The sequence below is a fragment of the Neophocaena asiaeorientalis genome, unplaced genomic scaffold (genome assembly GCF_003031525.2).
Source record: "Neophocaena asiaeorientalis asiaeorientalis breed wild unplaced genomic scaffold, Neophocaena_asiaeorientalis_V1.1 scaffold124, whole genome shotgun sequence".
In the NCBI taxonomy this organism is placed as follows: domain Eukaryota; kingdom Metazoa; phylum Chordata; class Mammalia; order Artiodactyla; family Phocoenidae; genus Neophocaena; species Neophocaena asiaeorientalis.
The window spans coordinates 14,153,437-14,169,371 of NW_020174135.1; the positions used below are offsets into that span (position 1 = coordinate 14,153,437).

The following is a 15,935-nucleotide window of genomic DNA, read 5'->3' on the forward strand; positions in this document are numbered from 1 at the left end:
CTTAGCAGGTGCAAACTATTATATATAGAATGGATAAACAACAAGGACCTATTGTATAGCACTGAAAACTATATCCAATATCCTGTAATAAACCATAATGGAAAATAATTTTTAAAAAGCACCAAAAAAAGATAAATAATTTCAACTAGGTTCTGAAGAACCTAGGGGCAGGACAGGAATAAAGACGCAGATGTAGAGAATGGACTTGAGGACACGGGGAGGGGGAAGGGTAAGCTGGGACGAAGTGAGAGAGTGGCATGGACATATATACACTACCAAATGCAAAATAGATAGCTAGCGGGAAGCAACCACATAGCACAGGGAGATCAGCTCGGTGCTTTGTGACCACTTAGAGGGGTGGGATAGGGAGGGTGGGAGGGAGACGCAAGAGGGAGGAGAAATGGGGATAAATGTATATGTATAGTTATTCACTTTGTTGTACAGCAGAAACTAACACACCAGTGTAAAGCAATTATACTCCAATAAAGATGTGAAAAAATAAAAATAAAAAACACCAAAAATAGATAATTTCAGCTATGAAAAAACCAGGTCCCTCTTATAATGATGTTTTGAAATTTTATATTAAAGGATCACCAAACATTACTTGTCAAACTGAACAATCTATATTCAGCTCAGTTTAAATTAATCTTCCCCTCCTTAGCTCCAAAATGGATTGTTCTTTGCACTGGTTTTACACTATATCTTAAAGATGATGTGCATGATAGCTCTTTTTGAATCTCTTTTTTGCCTCTAGAGCCTGTTCAAATATCGTTTGCTCCTGGAAGTATCATTGCTTTAAGAGATTAAGAATCAAGTTACAACGATATTAATTTATTCAGAAAACACTTTCTAAAATGTAGGCTGTATATATAAATTATACATATATCTAATTTTAGCACTCTATGTTTTATTGATGTATAGAGACAATAAATTAAGCATCAATAATGAATATTATCAAATAAAACAAAAAAATGAAAAAGGTAAATAAAATTTTGTTATTTGCCATTGAGATATAACTCTCCAAATCAAAATCATTTTTTTACTTTTCTCTGTTAATTAATAAGCAATTCATATATGACAATACCAATTTAAAATAAACCAGACAAATGTTTTAAATAAAAATGAATAAAATTGGAGTATTTTTCAACACAAATGTAAACTCAAAGCTATTCATTCAGTTCAGTTCAGGCACACAAATTTGAAAATCACCTGTTTTACCACCATATTTTAAGGTATCTGTGCAATAACCAAGCAACTGCTCCAGAGACTCAGGATGGTCAGACAGCTATTAAGTCAAACCCATCCAAACCTTCAAGAAGTTGATGAGGATGATGAAAAGTCCAATATTTTACTCTTAACATCAAAAGTTTTCTCGATGTAGTGCAGAAGAATATTTACCACTTGTAGCAGAAAACATTTTGTTAAATCTTTGCCATCCTTGGATGGCAACAAATCTAGAGAAAAAAAAAGAGAGATAAACAGCAGGGTCGATAACTAAAGAGCCAAAGAAAATCACCATGAGACTGAGTTTTGATCATTAAATATTAAAGATATTAAAAGGTCATGTCAAATAGCAAATGAAGCGGCATTTGTCCAAATTCAACAAATAATCTTCATTCAAAGTCCCACTGGATAACAGTTTTCACCAAAAAACAGACGATTTTAGATTAACATCATTGGACAGAAGAATTGTCCCTTCAAGTTCTCCTAGATGGACCTTATTGTCAAAAACTGAGCTGGTAAGTGTACTTTTAAAAGTAAGTTGAAGAATCAGATCTTAAGGAAATCATAATTGCTTCAATAAATATATAGATGACATAGAATTTTGTAAAAAGAAAACAAATAACATTTGTTAATGGCATCCATACCTGAAACATGAGCATTTGATAAATTAGTCATTAAATTCTCAGTGTGAGCTGCTTTTTTTGCATCTTTGTCAGCTGACTGAAATGAATGAACAGATTTTTTTTCTCATCTGTTTCCTATCTACGCTGAGAAAGTTATTTGTGATTATTAAAACATGCTGATAATCTGCTTTTATCTGTAATCAAATGTATGCCTCCAAAAAATTCATAACGTTTGAAAATTTTATTTACACATGATCTCTGGTATCCAGATAGGTGTAAACTGGAGAGAAGCATTAGTTCTACTGAAGTTTTGTAAGGCTCTTTAGTTTCATATCAGTTTAGTGTAGAGGATTAGTAATTTAGTAATTAAGACCTATCATGTTTAACTATAAATAACAATGCCTACTATATAAGATCCTGAAGTGCCTTGCATACATATTAGCATTTAACTATAAATTCTACTACATACTAAGAGTCCTAAGTGCTGTACACACATTTTAATCCTTATAAAGACATTTTTCCCAGTATGCACATAAACATTTAAAGAAGTTAAATAATAATAATTAACACTTGTTGAGCACATACTATGGCCCAGGAACTGTTCTAAGCATCTCACATGTACTATTCAATCCTTATAGCATAGGCTTATGATGTAGATGACTATTATTATTAACAAAGATAGCTTTATATATGGTGGAACTAGAATTTATAGACAGGTATTTGAATCGAAATGCCATTAAGTTATCTATCCTCTTTAAAAATTAATATTTGAAAATAGTAAGTCTTGAGGTCTTCTTCAATAAGAGTGTTTAACCAGATATCCAATCAAGTAAGTAATTCGTTGTTAAGCATCATTTTATGTTCTGGGCAATGTATGGGAAAAAAGAAAGTACAAACCATAATGTATAAAATCAACTTGTTTACCTATAGCTATATAGAAAAAACACAAAGTAATCAGAAAATGATGTATGGCTAAATTTTGTAGTTTGGATTTTATAAGCTTAGTAGTATTGTTTCCAGCTCTAATGGATCTTTCTTAAAGTAAAATAAGCTATTTCCCTATATAATCCAGACTACAATTGTTAAAACTGTAGCAAGATTAATTTGGTTTAATTTTTAAGCATTGCTACAACAATTATCAATTGATAAAACATAAGCATTTTAAATGTTTATGTATGACAGATAAAAGTGTTCTATAATAGCTTTTTCCATAAATAAAAACCTGATACATGAAAAAAACTGTGCATAAGAAAAGAGAGCAGAAATTACAGAAATGTGAGATGATTTGCAAAGAATGCAGTGTACTTAAAAACAAATTTCCATATTACATGTTGACCCAGTAAACATATATTAGGTTAACGCTTTGTACAATTTTTTCTAGAGGAAAATTGCTTTCTTTGAGTTTCACTGCTATAGACGATGAGAAATAATTGATAATAAGTAAATTTTAAAGTACTAAAGCTTTAAAAGCATTACTTTTAAAAAATAATTAGGGGAAACAAAAATCACAAGGAAAAGGGAAAGTAAAAAGCTTCTGTACACGAAACAGTATTACAGAACGTTTATAAGGAAATTATGTAGAAACCAAAAAATTTGATATTATTGGCATAAGAATTATATTCCACTAATAGCTCAACTACACATTGGATCTACAACCTAAAACTAAATTAAATTAACCTTTAATAACAAAATGCTTGTTTTAAATGCGTAAGTAAGATAATGATTGCTAATATGCTTCTGTCAAAATATGTTAATAGGGCTTCCCTGGTGGCACAGTGGTTGAGAGTCCGCCTGCCGATGCAGGGGACACGGGTTCGTGCCCCGGTCCGGGAAGATCCCACGTGCCGCGGAGCGGCTGGGCCTGTGAGCCATGGCCACTGAGCCTGCGCGTCCGGTGCCTGTGCTCCGCAGCGGGAGGGGCCGCAGCGGTGAGAGGCCCGCGTAACGCAAAAAACAAAAAAAAACTATCTGCAAGTATAAAATTAATTTGATTCTTGACTGTGTTATTGTCTGGACACCCTCCTCTAATTTCCCCATGAGAGTGATGTTCTCAATTTATTCACGTCTTTATCTCTGGTTCCCAAGATGTGGTGGTATATATTAAGTAGCTAATAATGATCTGGAATAAATCAATTATTTTTTTGTTTTTTCTTAAAAACATTTACATTCCTGAAATTCTTCTTCAGGACTCAAAATGTTTACCTATGAAATAGCACCTTTAATCACAAAGTAAAATTCTACATCTAATGGAAACTCTGTTGATACATATAAACTAGGCCACAGTGACAGTGCACCAAGTTCAGAAGTAACTGAATTGGTCCTGCTTAACAAACCTCTTCATCACACATCAAAATCCTTAAAAATCAAATTGAATAAGAACATTTGTTAATAAAAATGGAGTCCTTCAAATGAAATTGCTGTTACTTTTATTAGGAGAAATCAGTTAGAAAAGCATGCTGTTTCTAAATATATCAAGTTATTAAGTCAAGATTACTAATGACAGTTTAACAGCTGGCAACTTGAGAGTTGTTTGATCTCAAAGACAAACATTTTAGAATAGGAGCCAGTTTTCTGGAAATCTAGTTTCAAGCAGTGACAACCTTTAGAGATCACATTTTTTAAAAAAGAAATTCTAAAATTACTGATAATTCAAATATGGCTTTGAAAATATCATAAATAATATGTGAATATATGATTTAATATTTTTCCAGCAACCTATGCCTGACATCTAGCTTCTCAGAAGATCAGAAGATATTGCTGATTTAGAAGTAGAAAATATTGAGAATTATGTACTTTAAAGAGTATATGAGTAAACTTTGCTTGTTATAACTATTTTGAGGATACACTCATAAATTTGAGGGCAGTTTCGTCTTCTTGATCATTCTGTGTTTTTCAAACACTGGAATTCTGTACAGAGAATGGGATGTAGAGGGCACTGTTGGACTTAAAAACAGAGGTAGAGAGCCTGTGCGGGATGAAATTCAAGGAATTAACTCAGCAGGGTCCGTTTCTCTCACTTTGTTTACCAGACTAGAAAACAGAAGTATTTTTTTAAATATTTGATAGTCCAAAATGCTACCTTTTCCTCTTACAGTGTATTAAGAAAATCAGATTGTTGTATTGTTCATACAGGAATTTTCTTACAACAAAATCATTAATAAAATTATTTTAAAAATCAGGTAGAGAGCTTTATAATGTCAGGTGGTACTTATTTTTCAGCTCTGGGGAAGATATGTATTGGCTTGGAGAGGTCAAATTTAAGGAAAAGCAGTATGCTTTAGATGTGATTAATCCAGGACTCCCACAGTAAGAGAAATTATTTCTTTATCCACACTCAGTAATCCTCAGCTTGTTTTTAACACTCATTTTTTGATGCAGGTGTTAGAAATCTAATTGCCTCTTTTGATTGAGATGAGTGTATTTTTTATCCCGTTTCTTCTCCTTACATCAAAAATGCTGCCAAGTCATTAACAGTCATGAAAAATTCCACCCTAATCCCCAACTCTTTTGGTACCTATGACCTACAAATTCTCTCCTGAAAGGAAATCTACTCATTTTCTTTATTCCTCTCACAGGGACATTCTGTCACCTATCACAGTTATTTGTGAGCATGTATCACCCTCTTACTAGACTCCTGAGAGCCACAGTCATGAAGCCACAGTCTAGAGAACCCAGAACCAAGGTCAGCAAGCTGTGCTTCGCAGACTTAGGTGAGAGGCCTCCCAACAAAAGGCCCAGGCAAGGCCCTACTTGGGGAAGCGGAACAGAATTTGTACAACTTCCATTTTCAGCATCCTTTACCCTCCACCTGTGATCACGTCCTCACGCCTCTCCCACCAGGCGAGAGGCCTCTATCTCACTCTGGTATTTCACCTGGGCTGGTCCTCACTAGGTAAGGTAAATATATGATTTTCTACCTAAAGCCTTTGAGAATAGAGAGGGCACTACTAAAATACAAATGTCTGAAAGTTACATTAATAATTTAAATGTCATTTAACAGAGTAACACTTAACCTGAGATTCACACATGAGCTAAAGAGAAGTTATTGGCCCATATCACAGGGCCTCATTACGCCCCATGCACATACATACTGACTTCCTGAGGGAGATATATTTCCATGATATGATAGCAGATAGAAGCAAATGAACTTTGTGTTTAGTTTTCTGTTAACTGAGAAGAAAAACAATACAGAAATGAGTGCAGACACTCTCTCCAAAGAAAAAGTCTTCAAATCCTCTCACCACTAATTCAAAGGAAGGAGGTAGGAGAACCCACTTCCTGTAACCTTGGAGGTACAGTGTCTCTACCTGCTAGAAAAACAGCGCAATCAGAGATTTTACTGCCAACACATCCACAGCAACCCTGTTCTGTGACGACAGGAACTCTTGTTCCCAACTTGGAGGATGGTTCAAGAAACAGTGGTTTGGGCTTCCCTGGTGGCGCAGTGGTTGAGAATCTGCCTGCTGATGCAGGGGACATGGGTTCAAGCCCTGGTCTGGGAAGATCCCACATGCTGCGGAACAACTAGGCCCGTGAGCCACAACTACTGAGCCTGCGCGTCTGGAGCCTGTGCCCCGCAACAGAGGCCGCAACAGTGAGAGGCCCGCGCACCGCGATGAAGAGTGGCCCCCACTTGCCGCAACTAGAGAAAGCCCTAGCACGGAGACGAAGACCCAACACAGCAAAAATAAATAAATAAATAAATTTTTTTTAAAAAAGGCAAAATTCCTTAAAAAAAAAAAAAACAGTGGTTTATGGTGTGAATTTGGGTTAGAAAACCTTGTTAACCTCGTAGAGATTAATACCTTCTTTAAAGATCATTCTGAAGATCAAATGAAATAATATTTCCACACTCATTGTCCCATTCATTCAATAAGAAACTAATGAGTAATTACTAAGTGCTATTCACCATTCTAAGTGCTAGGGATATTGTCCTTTTTGTTTTTGTTTTTTTTAAATCCCTTGGTATTAGTATATCAGCTGTTGAGTTGCTAATGAAGAGTATTCATTCTGTAAGTAGCAGTGATAACTATTTATAACTGCAAATTTACTTCCCTATAGTGCTTACATATGCATCCTAAAGACAAACACTTTTTCTAGGATGTACAAAGTATAAACTGATAATCTTGATTTCATAAACTCAGGGCCAGAGATTTAGTAAAGGGGTAAATTTGAAATTAAATCTTATATATATGAAAGAGAAGATAAATATTATTCTGGATACGGCCATTTTAAAGATACTTGGTTTTCCAGTATTTTAGGAGCATCTTAAGATGATAAGAACATATTATTAATCAATTCATTTAGTTTTCAACTGCTTCCTCAGAGCTAAAAAAAAAAAAGCCCTTCCTTGAATTACGTATATATGCTAAACTAACCAAAATATGCCCTATGCTTACACACTTCTTGATAGTTCCAAAACCATGTGATATTTTTTACTTTCAAAAGAAGGCTTTCATATATTTATTTTTAATCATGAAAGATTTCAAAGACAGTCAAAGTACAGAGAACAATAAAACAATGTACTCACTATCCAGATTTTAAAATTGTTTTGCCATGTTTACCTCAGGATTTTATATATATACATTTGCTATAAAATGTATATACATAAATAATAATGTATTTTATTATATGCAGATTTTTAAATATATAAAAATAAAGTGTTACAGAAAAGATTAAAAGTCTCTCCTCCATCTCTCCCCACACCCTTCTCATGAGGAAGCCATGTACATCCTTCTCTCTATAATTTATAAATTTATAACTTATTTCCCTACCTGTAAACAACAAATACAATTCCTCAATGTATTTGTAAAATTCACACCATAATATAATTATTATTTACCTTCTTTGTAAACTCAACATTAGGTTTTAAGATTTATCAATTCTGATTGAAACAAATTAAATTCATTTCTATTGTATAAGTGCACCATAGTAAGGTGTTCCTTGTACCTATTGATATACATTGATTTGTTAGTTTGTTCATTTGTTTTTGCTTTTTCAGACAAGGCTGTAATGACTATACTAGGATGCTCACCTGCACATACGTTCAGGTCTTTTAAATAGGTTTTAATTCTGTAAGTAGAATGGCAGGATCAAAACACAGGCACAGCTCAGCTTTATTAGAAATTGCCTGTTGCTCCCCGCAAACAGTGCAAACACTTAGATTCCTACAAGCCTTGCATGAGAGAATTTGTTTCCCCATATTCTAGCTAAGACTTGGTATTATCAGAGTTTTAAGTTCTGCCAATCATGTAAAACGGTATTTCACTGTTGTTATAATTTACATTCTCCTGATAAATAATGAGACTTTTCGTATGTCTATTGGCTCTTGGGGTTCCCTTGCAGTGAACTGCCTGATTTTTATCCATTTCATAATTGACTTGCCTTTCTCTTGTTAGTTTATCTATACTTCTCTGAGTTTTAAACTTTTGCTTTTTACATTTCAGACTTTAAATGTTCTCCATGCTGTGAGCAGGGATCTGATTTAAGTTTTTAATCATATATATAGCTGAGTAGTGAACACCACTTTTTAAAAACATTCATCCTTTTACTAGTCCATTATTTTTTGTAGTGCTATCTCTATTATATTAAAACTTCCTTTATATATTCATAGGTAGTTTTTAGCCTTTATTCTTGTTAATGTGAAGTTTACTGCTTGTTCTTTGTCAAGATTGTTTTGGCTCTTTTAGGTTGCCTGTCTTTTCATGTGAATTTTAGGATCTGAATATTAATTTCCACAGCAACAAAAAAATCCAACTGGCATTTTTATAGGGATTTCATTAAATGTGTTGGTAAATTTGGGAGTATTGCTTTATTAACAATATTAGGTCTTCCAATCCATGAACATGCAATAACTTTTCATTTATTTAGGTCTATTTCAATTTCTTTCAACAGGGTTTTGTAGTTTTCAATGCAAAATTTTGCACTTACTGTTAAATTTATTTCCAGGTATTTTATTCCTTTTGATACCATTGTAAATTTAATCATTTTCTCAACTTTATTTTTGGATTGTTCATTGCTGTTTTATAGAAATACAGTTGATTTTTTAATATTGATCTTGTATCATGCTACTTTGCTGAACTCTTTTATTAGTTCTAACAGACTTTTGAGGGTAGATTCATTGGTATTTTCTATACACAAGATCATGTCATGTCATCTACAGGTAGAGATAGTCTTTCTTCTTTCCAACCTGTACGCCTTTTGTTTGTTTTTTTCTTGCCCTGACTAGACCCTTCCAGTATTTAGTTGAGCAGAAGTAGGACAGTGAAACTCCTCGTCTTATTCCTAATATAGGTGGGAAAATATCCAGTCTTTCACCGTTAAGTATGATATTAGCTGTGGTTTCTGTGGGTTGGTTGGTTTGTTTGTTTTTTCATCTATGACATTCATCAGTTTGAGAAAGGTCTCTTCTATGCCTAGTTTGCTGGGTGTTTTTATTATGAAAGGTGTTGGATTTTTGTCAGATGATTTTCTGTAGCTTTTGAGATAATCATGTATTTTTTCCCTTTTATTCTGTTAACAAAATGTATGACATTGATTGATAGTGTGAATTCGTAAGTGACTCATGAGTCACATTTTTTTGAGTTTTCAATTTTAAAAGCCATTCCCCTCCCCAGTGTCAGCCTGTACCTGGGGCAAATTACAAGCTTCTTTTCAACTTTCCTAGGCTGGTGAGAAGATTTTTTTCCAGTTTCATTTTCACAGAAGAGGAAGCACCACAAAGTCCTGGCCTTATGGTTTTATTTAGGATTTTCAGAACTAAGACTTAGTAAGTCCAAAGCCCCATGTGGAATCAGAACCTCTGCTCCAAATTTTCTAGGCTTTATATCTCGTCCCGTTGCCTCTTCTTCCCACTTTCAGGGTTTGCAAAATCATCAGCTCTAGTCTCTTGACCTGGCATTGAGGTCTTATCTATTTCCAGCACTCAAAAGTGTTTTTTCTTTATAACTCAGCTGTATATTTTAAGTGTTTTTATAATTTATTCATCATTTTATTATTTGTAATGGACAGGATCCATTTGGTTCTGTCCTATGTTTTGCTGGAGACATTGATATTTATTCTTTCACATTCTAGTGAATATATGCAACAGTAATAAAAACTAAATCATTGATTCTTTAAATAACAGTATTATTAATAAATAACAATTAGTTATTAGCAAATAACTATTAGTTAATAGTAAAAATCATACAATGTAATGTATATGATCTCCACCTTATATTTTAGAATTCTCTCTTTTTTTATTAGAAGCCAAGAAACACAATTCAGTAGAGAAAAATGCAAATTTGAATACTTTTCTATGACTAAAATGGACAATGTGTGAGGATTTATTTTTCATCCAAAAATAAACTATTCCACTAAATTGATACAAAATAATCATTATATTTGAATATATGCCTATGATATAAGTATGATATTCAAGGGCAAGAAGGTAGAGGAACAATGAAAAGATTCCCCGAATATTGATAGAAATGTCACCGGAGCGCTACCGGAGTTTACCTGGTAGTTACACACACCCCAGACATTGTCATGCTTGTTTACATCACATCTTGGCCTTCTCTGTTTGTAAGGTTCTCTAGAGGAAAGGAAAGCAAAGCATGAAATCTTGCCACCTCCTGGGACTCTTTCAGGATCTTTCCTGGGCATTTACCAGGTGTAGGCCAGCTAAAGATGACAGAGAAATAAAAGGTAGCTCTTCCTCATGAATAGTTGGAGTTCTCTTGACAGTAAATTACATTAACTGTTGACACTGCTCTTTCTACAGTAAAGTCATGGAAGTTCATTATAAGTGCACTTTTAATAGAAGAAGCGTTGAACAATGCCTGGCACACAGTAGGAACTCAATTTCCTATCTTTATTCTTCCTAGTTATATTGTAGTAATTATCGTAATATGCTAAGAACTTGTGCATCAATCAGTGTAGAAAGGAGACATGCCCTGCGGCGACTGGCTAAGGTTCACTGCCACAGGGATAACGTGGATACATTTTTTTCATGGTATTACGGACGCACATGCACTGAGTCTCATTTCCCTTCACTACTTGGAGGAGCGTATCTCTCACATGCCCTAGGCTTTCAATTAGCCTTCGAAACAGTCTTGTAAGAGTGGTGCCAGTTTTCCTCCTCTTTAAAGATGAGGCTCAAAGAAGATGGGGATATTCTCGTAAGTAAGGGGTGGAGCTTGGATTAAAATCCTAGTTTGCTTAACTCCAAAGCACTATATTAAAGGGGAACATATTATTAAAGGGGAACATATTTCTAATGTCCTTGTCCAGCAGTGATGTCACGGGAAAGAAATGGTTGTATGCATAAAGATGAGTGGCCAGGGTTCTGACATGTATGACCTATTCACTCTTTTAAGCCATTGTGAATGCCTGGACTGTTTACCTTTAAGGGAGGTGCACCCTGCTCAAGTTTAAAGAAACTGACAACTCTGTGGGAGTGTCATTAATAACAAAAATGCTCTGCCTCTCTAAACTTTACAATTATTTTTACAAGGAAAACAGTTTGATATTTACAGGACCTACAAACCCATGAAGTGAGTGAATGGAACTATGCTAAGATTCTAATCATTTTCTCTCTATGGCTAATGGCTTCTATGAGTATATATATTCATAAATGGGGCATATCACCCTTCGGTAATGCACTTGGGTAAAGCGGTAGCATGAGAAGTAGCAGAAACTATTTCATCGCCCTAATGTGGTGAAACTGATGGTACTAAGATTGAATTTCAGAGAACACAAGTGATGACAGCTCACAGAAACAAATTCAAAGGCAATAAATATATAGCATTTACACGATTCCAGGAAACGGGGTGTATGAGTTAACAGCACAGAGCATGAGGGTGATGTTCTATCCCGAAAACACGCCCATTGCTGACTGCCTGCCGACATTTCCATCTATAGCTAATAATCTTGATTTCTGAAACAATGTATGCTAGATAACATTATTTGAACTGTATTCTTTATTTCTGGGTGCGTGAGTTATTGGTTGCTTTATGTCAGTGACAGACTGGCCTTTAGTTTGTTTCAGTTGAAGGACATAGTGGAAACCTCATGAATAGAATCAGTTTGCTTATCTATTAACTTACAAGAATCTTCAGTTCAATCAAAGGGCAATATCTGAATATTGAAAAAAGGGAAATTGATGTTTTCCTTTGTTAGAGACATTTGTGTCATTTATGCGTTTCGTCCTATGAATCAGCTTTCTGACTCGCAGTAATCTGATCTAAAAATATAGGCAGTTGTGAATCTTATTCTTGATGATGTAATTATTTTCTACTTTCTGACTTTGGACAAAGAAACTTCTGAATTCATGATGGCAAATCACCAACCACTTTTCTCTTATAAGCACTAATTTTTTTCTACTACAGGTTTTCCTTCTTTTAGTTACCTGAATTCTACACACTAACACTTGATGGCTTTGGATTCCAGAAGGATAAATAAAAAAGCATGTTTGTATAAGTCAAGATTTTCTCTGTTCTTGTGAGAGAACTAAAAATCTTGTGACTGAAAAACGTGTTGGCTTCTCAGAAAATGTATAGACTAAAGTTTAGAAAATATAAATATGGCTGATAATTTCAAAATAGGAATGAGAAAAGATTTTGTTCATCTGGACAGATATTTTATTTTCCTCCATTTACTGCTCATTAGGATTTCTTATATACATTTGAGGTTTATTTGAACAAATTTAAACTTCAGTGTCTTTCCTGCTGCTTGTTTCAAATTCATACATTTCTCTATGAAATACTGGTGATAATCAGGGCTCATATTCAACCAGTTCTGAAATATCATACGGGTTATGAAAATACTGAAATAATAGTAGAAGCCCTACCCCTATAAGATCGTCCACTATACAGCCCCACCCTTCTGCCAGGGACCTTGAATATATTTGGGGTTGGAAATATTGGGAGGTTAAAATTGAAATAATATGAAATATTATGCCAACTGAAATAATATGAAATGGAAGCTGATTGAAATTTGAAGGGTAGTAGAGAGTAAACTTCAAGAGTTAATTAGTTCAAAATATATTTCGTGATAATTTATGTTCTATTTTTGTATCTAACTTTAAAAAGACAAATACTGCATGGTCTCACTTTAGATATGGAATCTAAAATACAGTAGTCTCCCTTACCCACAGAGGATACTTTCCAAGACCCCCAGTGGATGCCTGAAACCATGAATAGTACCGAACCCTATATAGATTATGTTTTTCCCTATACATACATACCTACGATAAAATGTAATTTACAAATTAGGCACAATAAGAGAATATCCATATTGCCAGCATCACTACTCTTGCCTTTGGGGGCCAATACTAAGTAAAATAAGGTTTACTTGAACAAAAGAACTGTGATACTGCAACAGTCAATCTGATAACGAGACGGCTACCAAGTGACACTCGGGTGGTGGCTTGCACAGCCTGGAGACACTGGGCAAAGGGGAGATTCACGGCACAGGACAAAGCAGGTCAGTGCGAGATTTCACCACACTACTCAGAATGGCATGCATTGTAAAACTTATTCCTGGAATCTTCCATTTAATATTTTCAGATCACAGTTCATTGAGAGTAACTGAAACTGCGGATAGAGAGACCTCAGCTAAGGGGGGACTGGTGTAGTCAAACTCATACAAACAGAGACTAGAATAGTGGTTGCAAGGGACTTGGAGGAGGGGAAATAGGGTGATGCTTGTCAAAGGGCACAAAGTTTCAGTTACGGAAGATAAGTTCTTGCGATCTAATGTACAGCCTGGTGACTATTGTTAATGATACTATATTGCATAGTTGAAATTTGCTAAGAGGGTAACTGTTAAATTAAGTCTTGAATCACACACAAAAAGGACATGGTGAGGGACCTTCAAGATGGTGGAGTAGGACGCGGAGATCACCTTCCTCCCCACAAATACATCAGAAATACATCTACATGTGGAAATTCTCCTATAGAACACCTACTGAACGCTGGCAGAAGACCTCAGACCTCCCGAAAAGCAAGAAACTCCCCACGTACCTGGGTAGGGCAAACGAAAAAAGAAAAAACAGAGACAAAAGAATAGGGACTGGACCTGCACCAGTGGGAGGGAGCTGTGAAGGAGGAAAGGTTTCCACACACTAGAAGCCCCTTCGCGGGTGGAGACTGCGGGTGGTAGAGGGGGGAAAGCTTCGGAGCCACAGAGGAGAGCACGGCAACAGGGATGCGGGGGGCAAAGCGGAGGGATTCCTGCACAGAGGATCAGGGCCGACCGGCACTCACCAGGCCGAGAGGCTTGTCTGCTCACCCGCCGGGGCGGGCAGGGCTGGGAGGTGAGGCTCGGGTTTTGGTCGGAGCACAGGGAGAGGACTGGGGTTGTCGGCGTGAACACAGCCTGAAGGGGTTAGTGCACCACAGCTGGCCGGGAGGGAGTCCGGGAAAAAGTCTGGACCTGCCGAAGAGGCAAGAGACCATTGTATCAGGGTGCGCGAGGAGAGGGGATTCAGAGCACCGCCTAAACGAGCGGATATCCCCCTGGAGTGGACCCCTGAGAGTCAGAGAAGGGAAGCTGGTGGCCCAGCCTTCCAGGGACAGGTCTCAGGGTCACCTTTGACTCACAGATCCTGCTGCTGGGCTGGGGCAGAGCCTATCTGCATGGAGTTGTTGGTTTGGGGCACGGGCCAAACTCCAGGTGGTCTGGCCCTGGAATGAAGAGTAGATACAACTTCAAAATGGGGCATACAGCAATGACTGAAACATGCCAAGTTCCTGCTGTCATGTAGCTTTTATTCTAGCTGAGGAAGACAGACAATAAATAAATAACGAACTATGTCTGGTGATGGCAAGTTAGAAAGTTTTGGTGAGATAAGGAGGATTGTGGTGGAGGGAGGGTGGTGCTCTTTTACACAGGGTATCAAGACAGTCTTTTCTAATGAGATGACAGTACAGCAGAATGAAGTGAGAAAGTAAGTGATATGACTACTTGGAAGGGGTGGGGTGAAGGAATCCTAGGAGAGCAAATAGCAAAAGTCCTGCTGTCCGGGCTTCCTTAAGGTGTTCAAGGATCCTCAAAGGAGACCAGGGTGAGTGGGGAGGGTGGAGCCACGGGGACAGTAGGAGATGAGGTCAACAGGAGGCTAGATTGCATAGAAGCTTACAGGCCATTGTAAGGATTTGTCCTCTACCTTCATCAAGATAGATGGAGCCATGGGGGGAGGCATCAGCGTAGAGAAGTTAGATGAACTGACTTAGGTTTTAAAAGGATCATACCGATTGCTGCATTAAGAAAAGAGCATAAGATGGCAAGGGCAGAAGCAAAAACAGAAGTTGGGATTCTGTTGCAGTAATCCAAGAGAGATGATGTGCTCAGACTCAAATGGTCAGAGAGGATGGTATGAGAAGGTGTCAGATTAGGGAAACATTTTCAAGGGAGAGCCAATAGGAGTTCCTCCTGGATTCAATACAAGATGTAAGAGAAAGTGGGGAGTCAGAATTCCTTTTTTTTTTTAAAGCTGGAACTACAGATGAATTGGAGTTTCCACTAATTGAGGTGGGAAAGATTGCATGAGAACAAGGTGTGGGATATGTGCACATGGGGGTGAGTGGGATGATGAAAGTTCAAATCAAGGGTTCAGTTTTAGAAATGTTGAATTTGACTTATCTATAGATACCCAAATAGGAAGGGAGACATATTAGTCTGGAGTTAAGTGAGAAGTTGAGGAGGAAAGGGCTACTTTGAATATATATATATATATTCATACAAAATGAAATATATATAGTCTCATATGATATTTAATTTTATGTATACATGTGTCATATATATAATTAAATATATGAGTGAGATCACCTAAGAGTAATTGTGGTCAGAGAAGAGAAGAGAAATGTGTACTAATCCTTGTAGAATTACACAGTTTAAAACACAGGAAGGGCTTCCCTGGTGGCGCAGTGGTTGAGAGTCCGCCTGCCGATGCAGGGGACACGAGTTCGTGCCCCGGTCTGGGAGGATCCCACATGCCGCGGAGCGGCTGGGCCGTGAGCCATGGCTGCTGAGCCTGCGCGTCCGGAGCCTGTGCTCCGCAACGGGAGAGGCCACAACGGTGAGAGGCCCGTGTACCGCAAAAAAAAA

The 15,935-nt window shown here is 36.7% G+C and overlaps 1 pseudogene; it reads right to left on the reverse strand.

Annotated features, from left to right (window-relative positions):
* Positions 1–15,935, reverse strand: part of LOC112406151 (glutamate decarboxylase 1-like) — a 43,564-nt pseudogene that overhangs the window by 23,015 nt on the left and 4,614 nt on the right.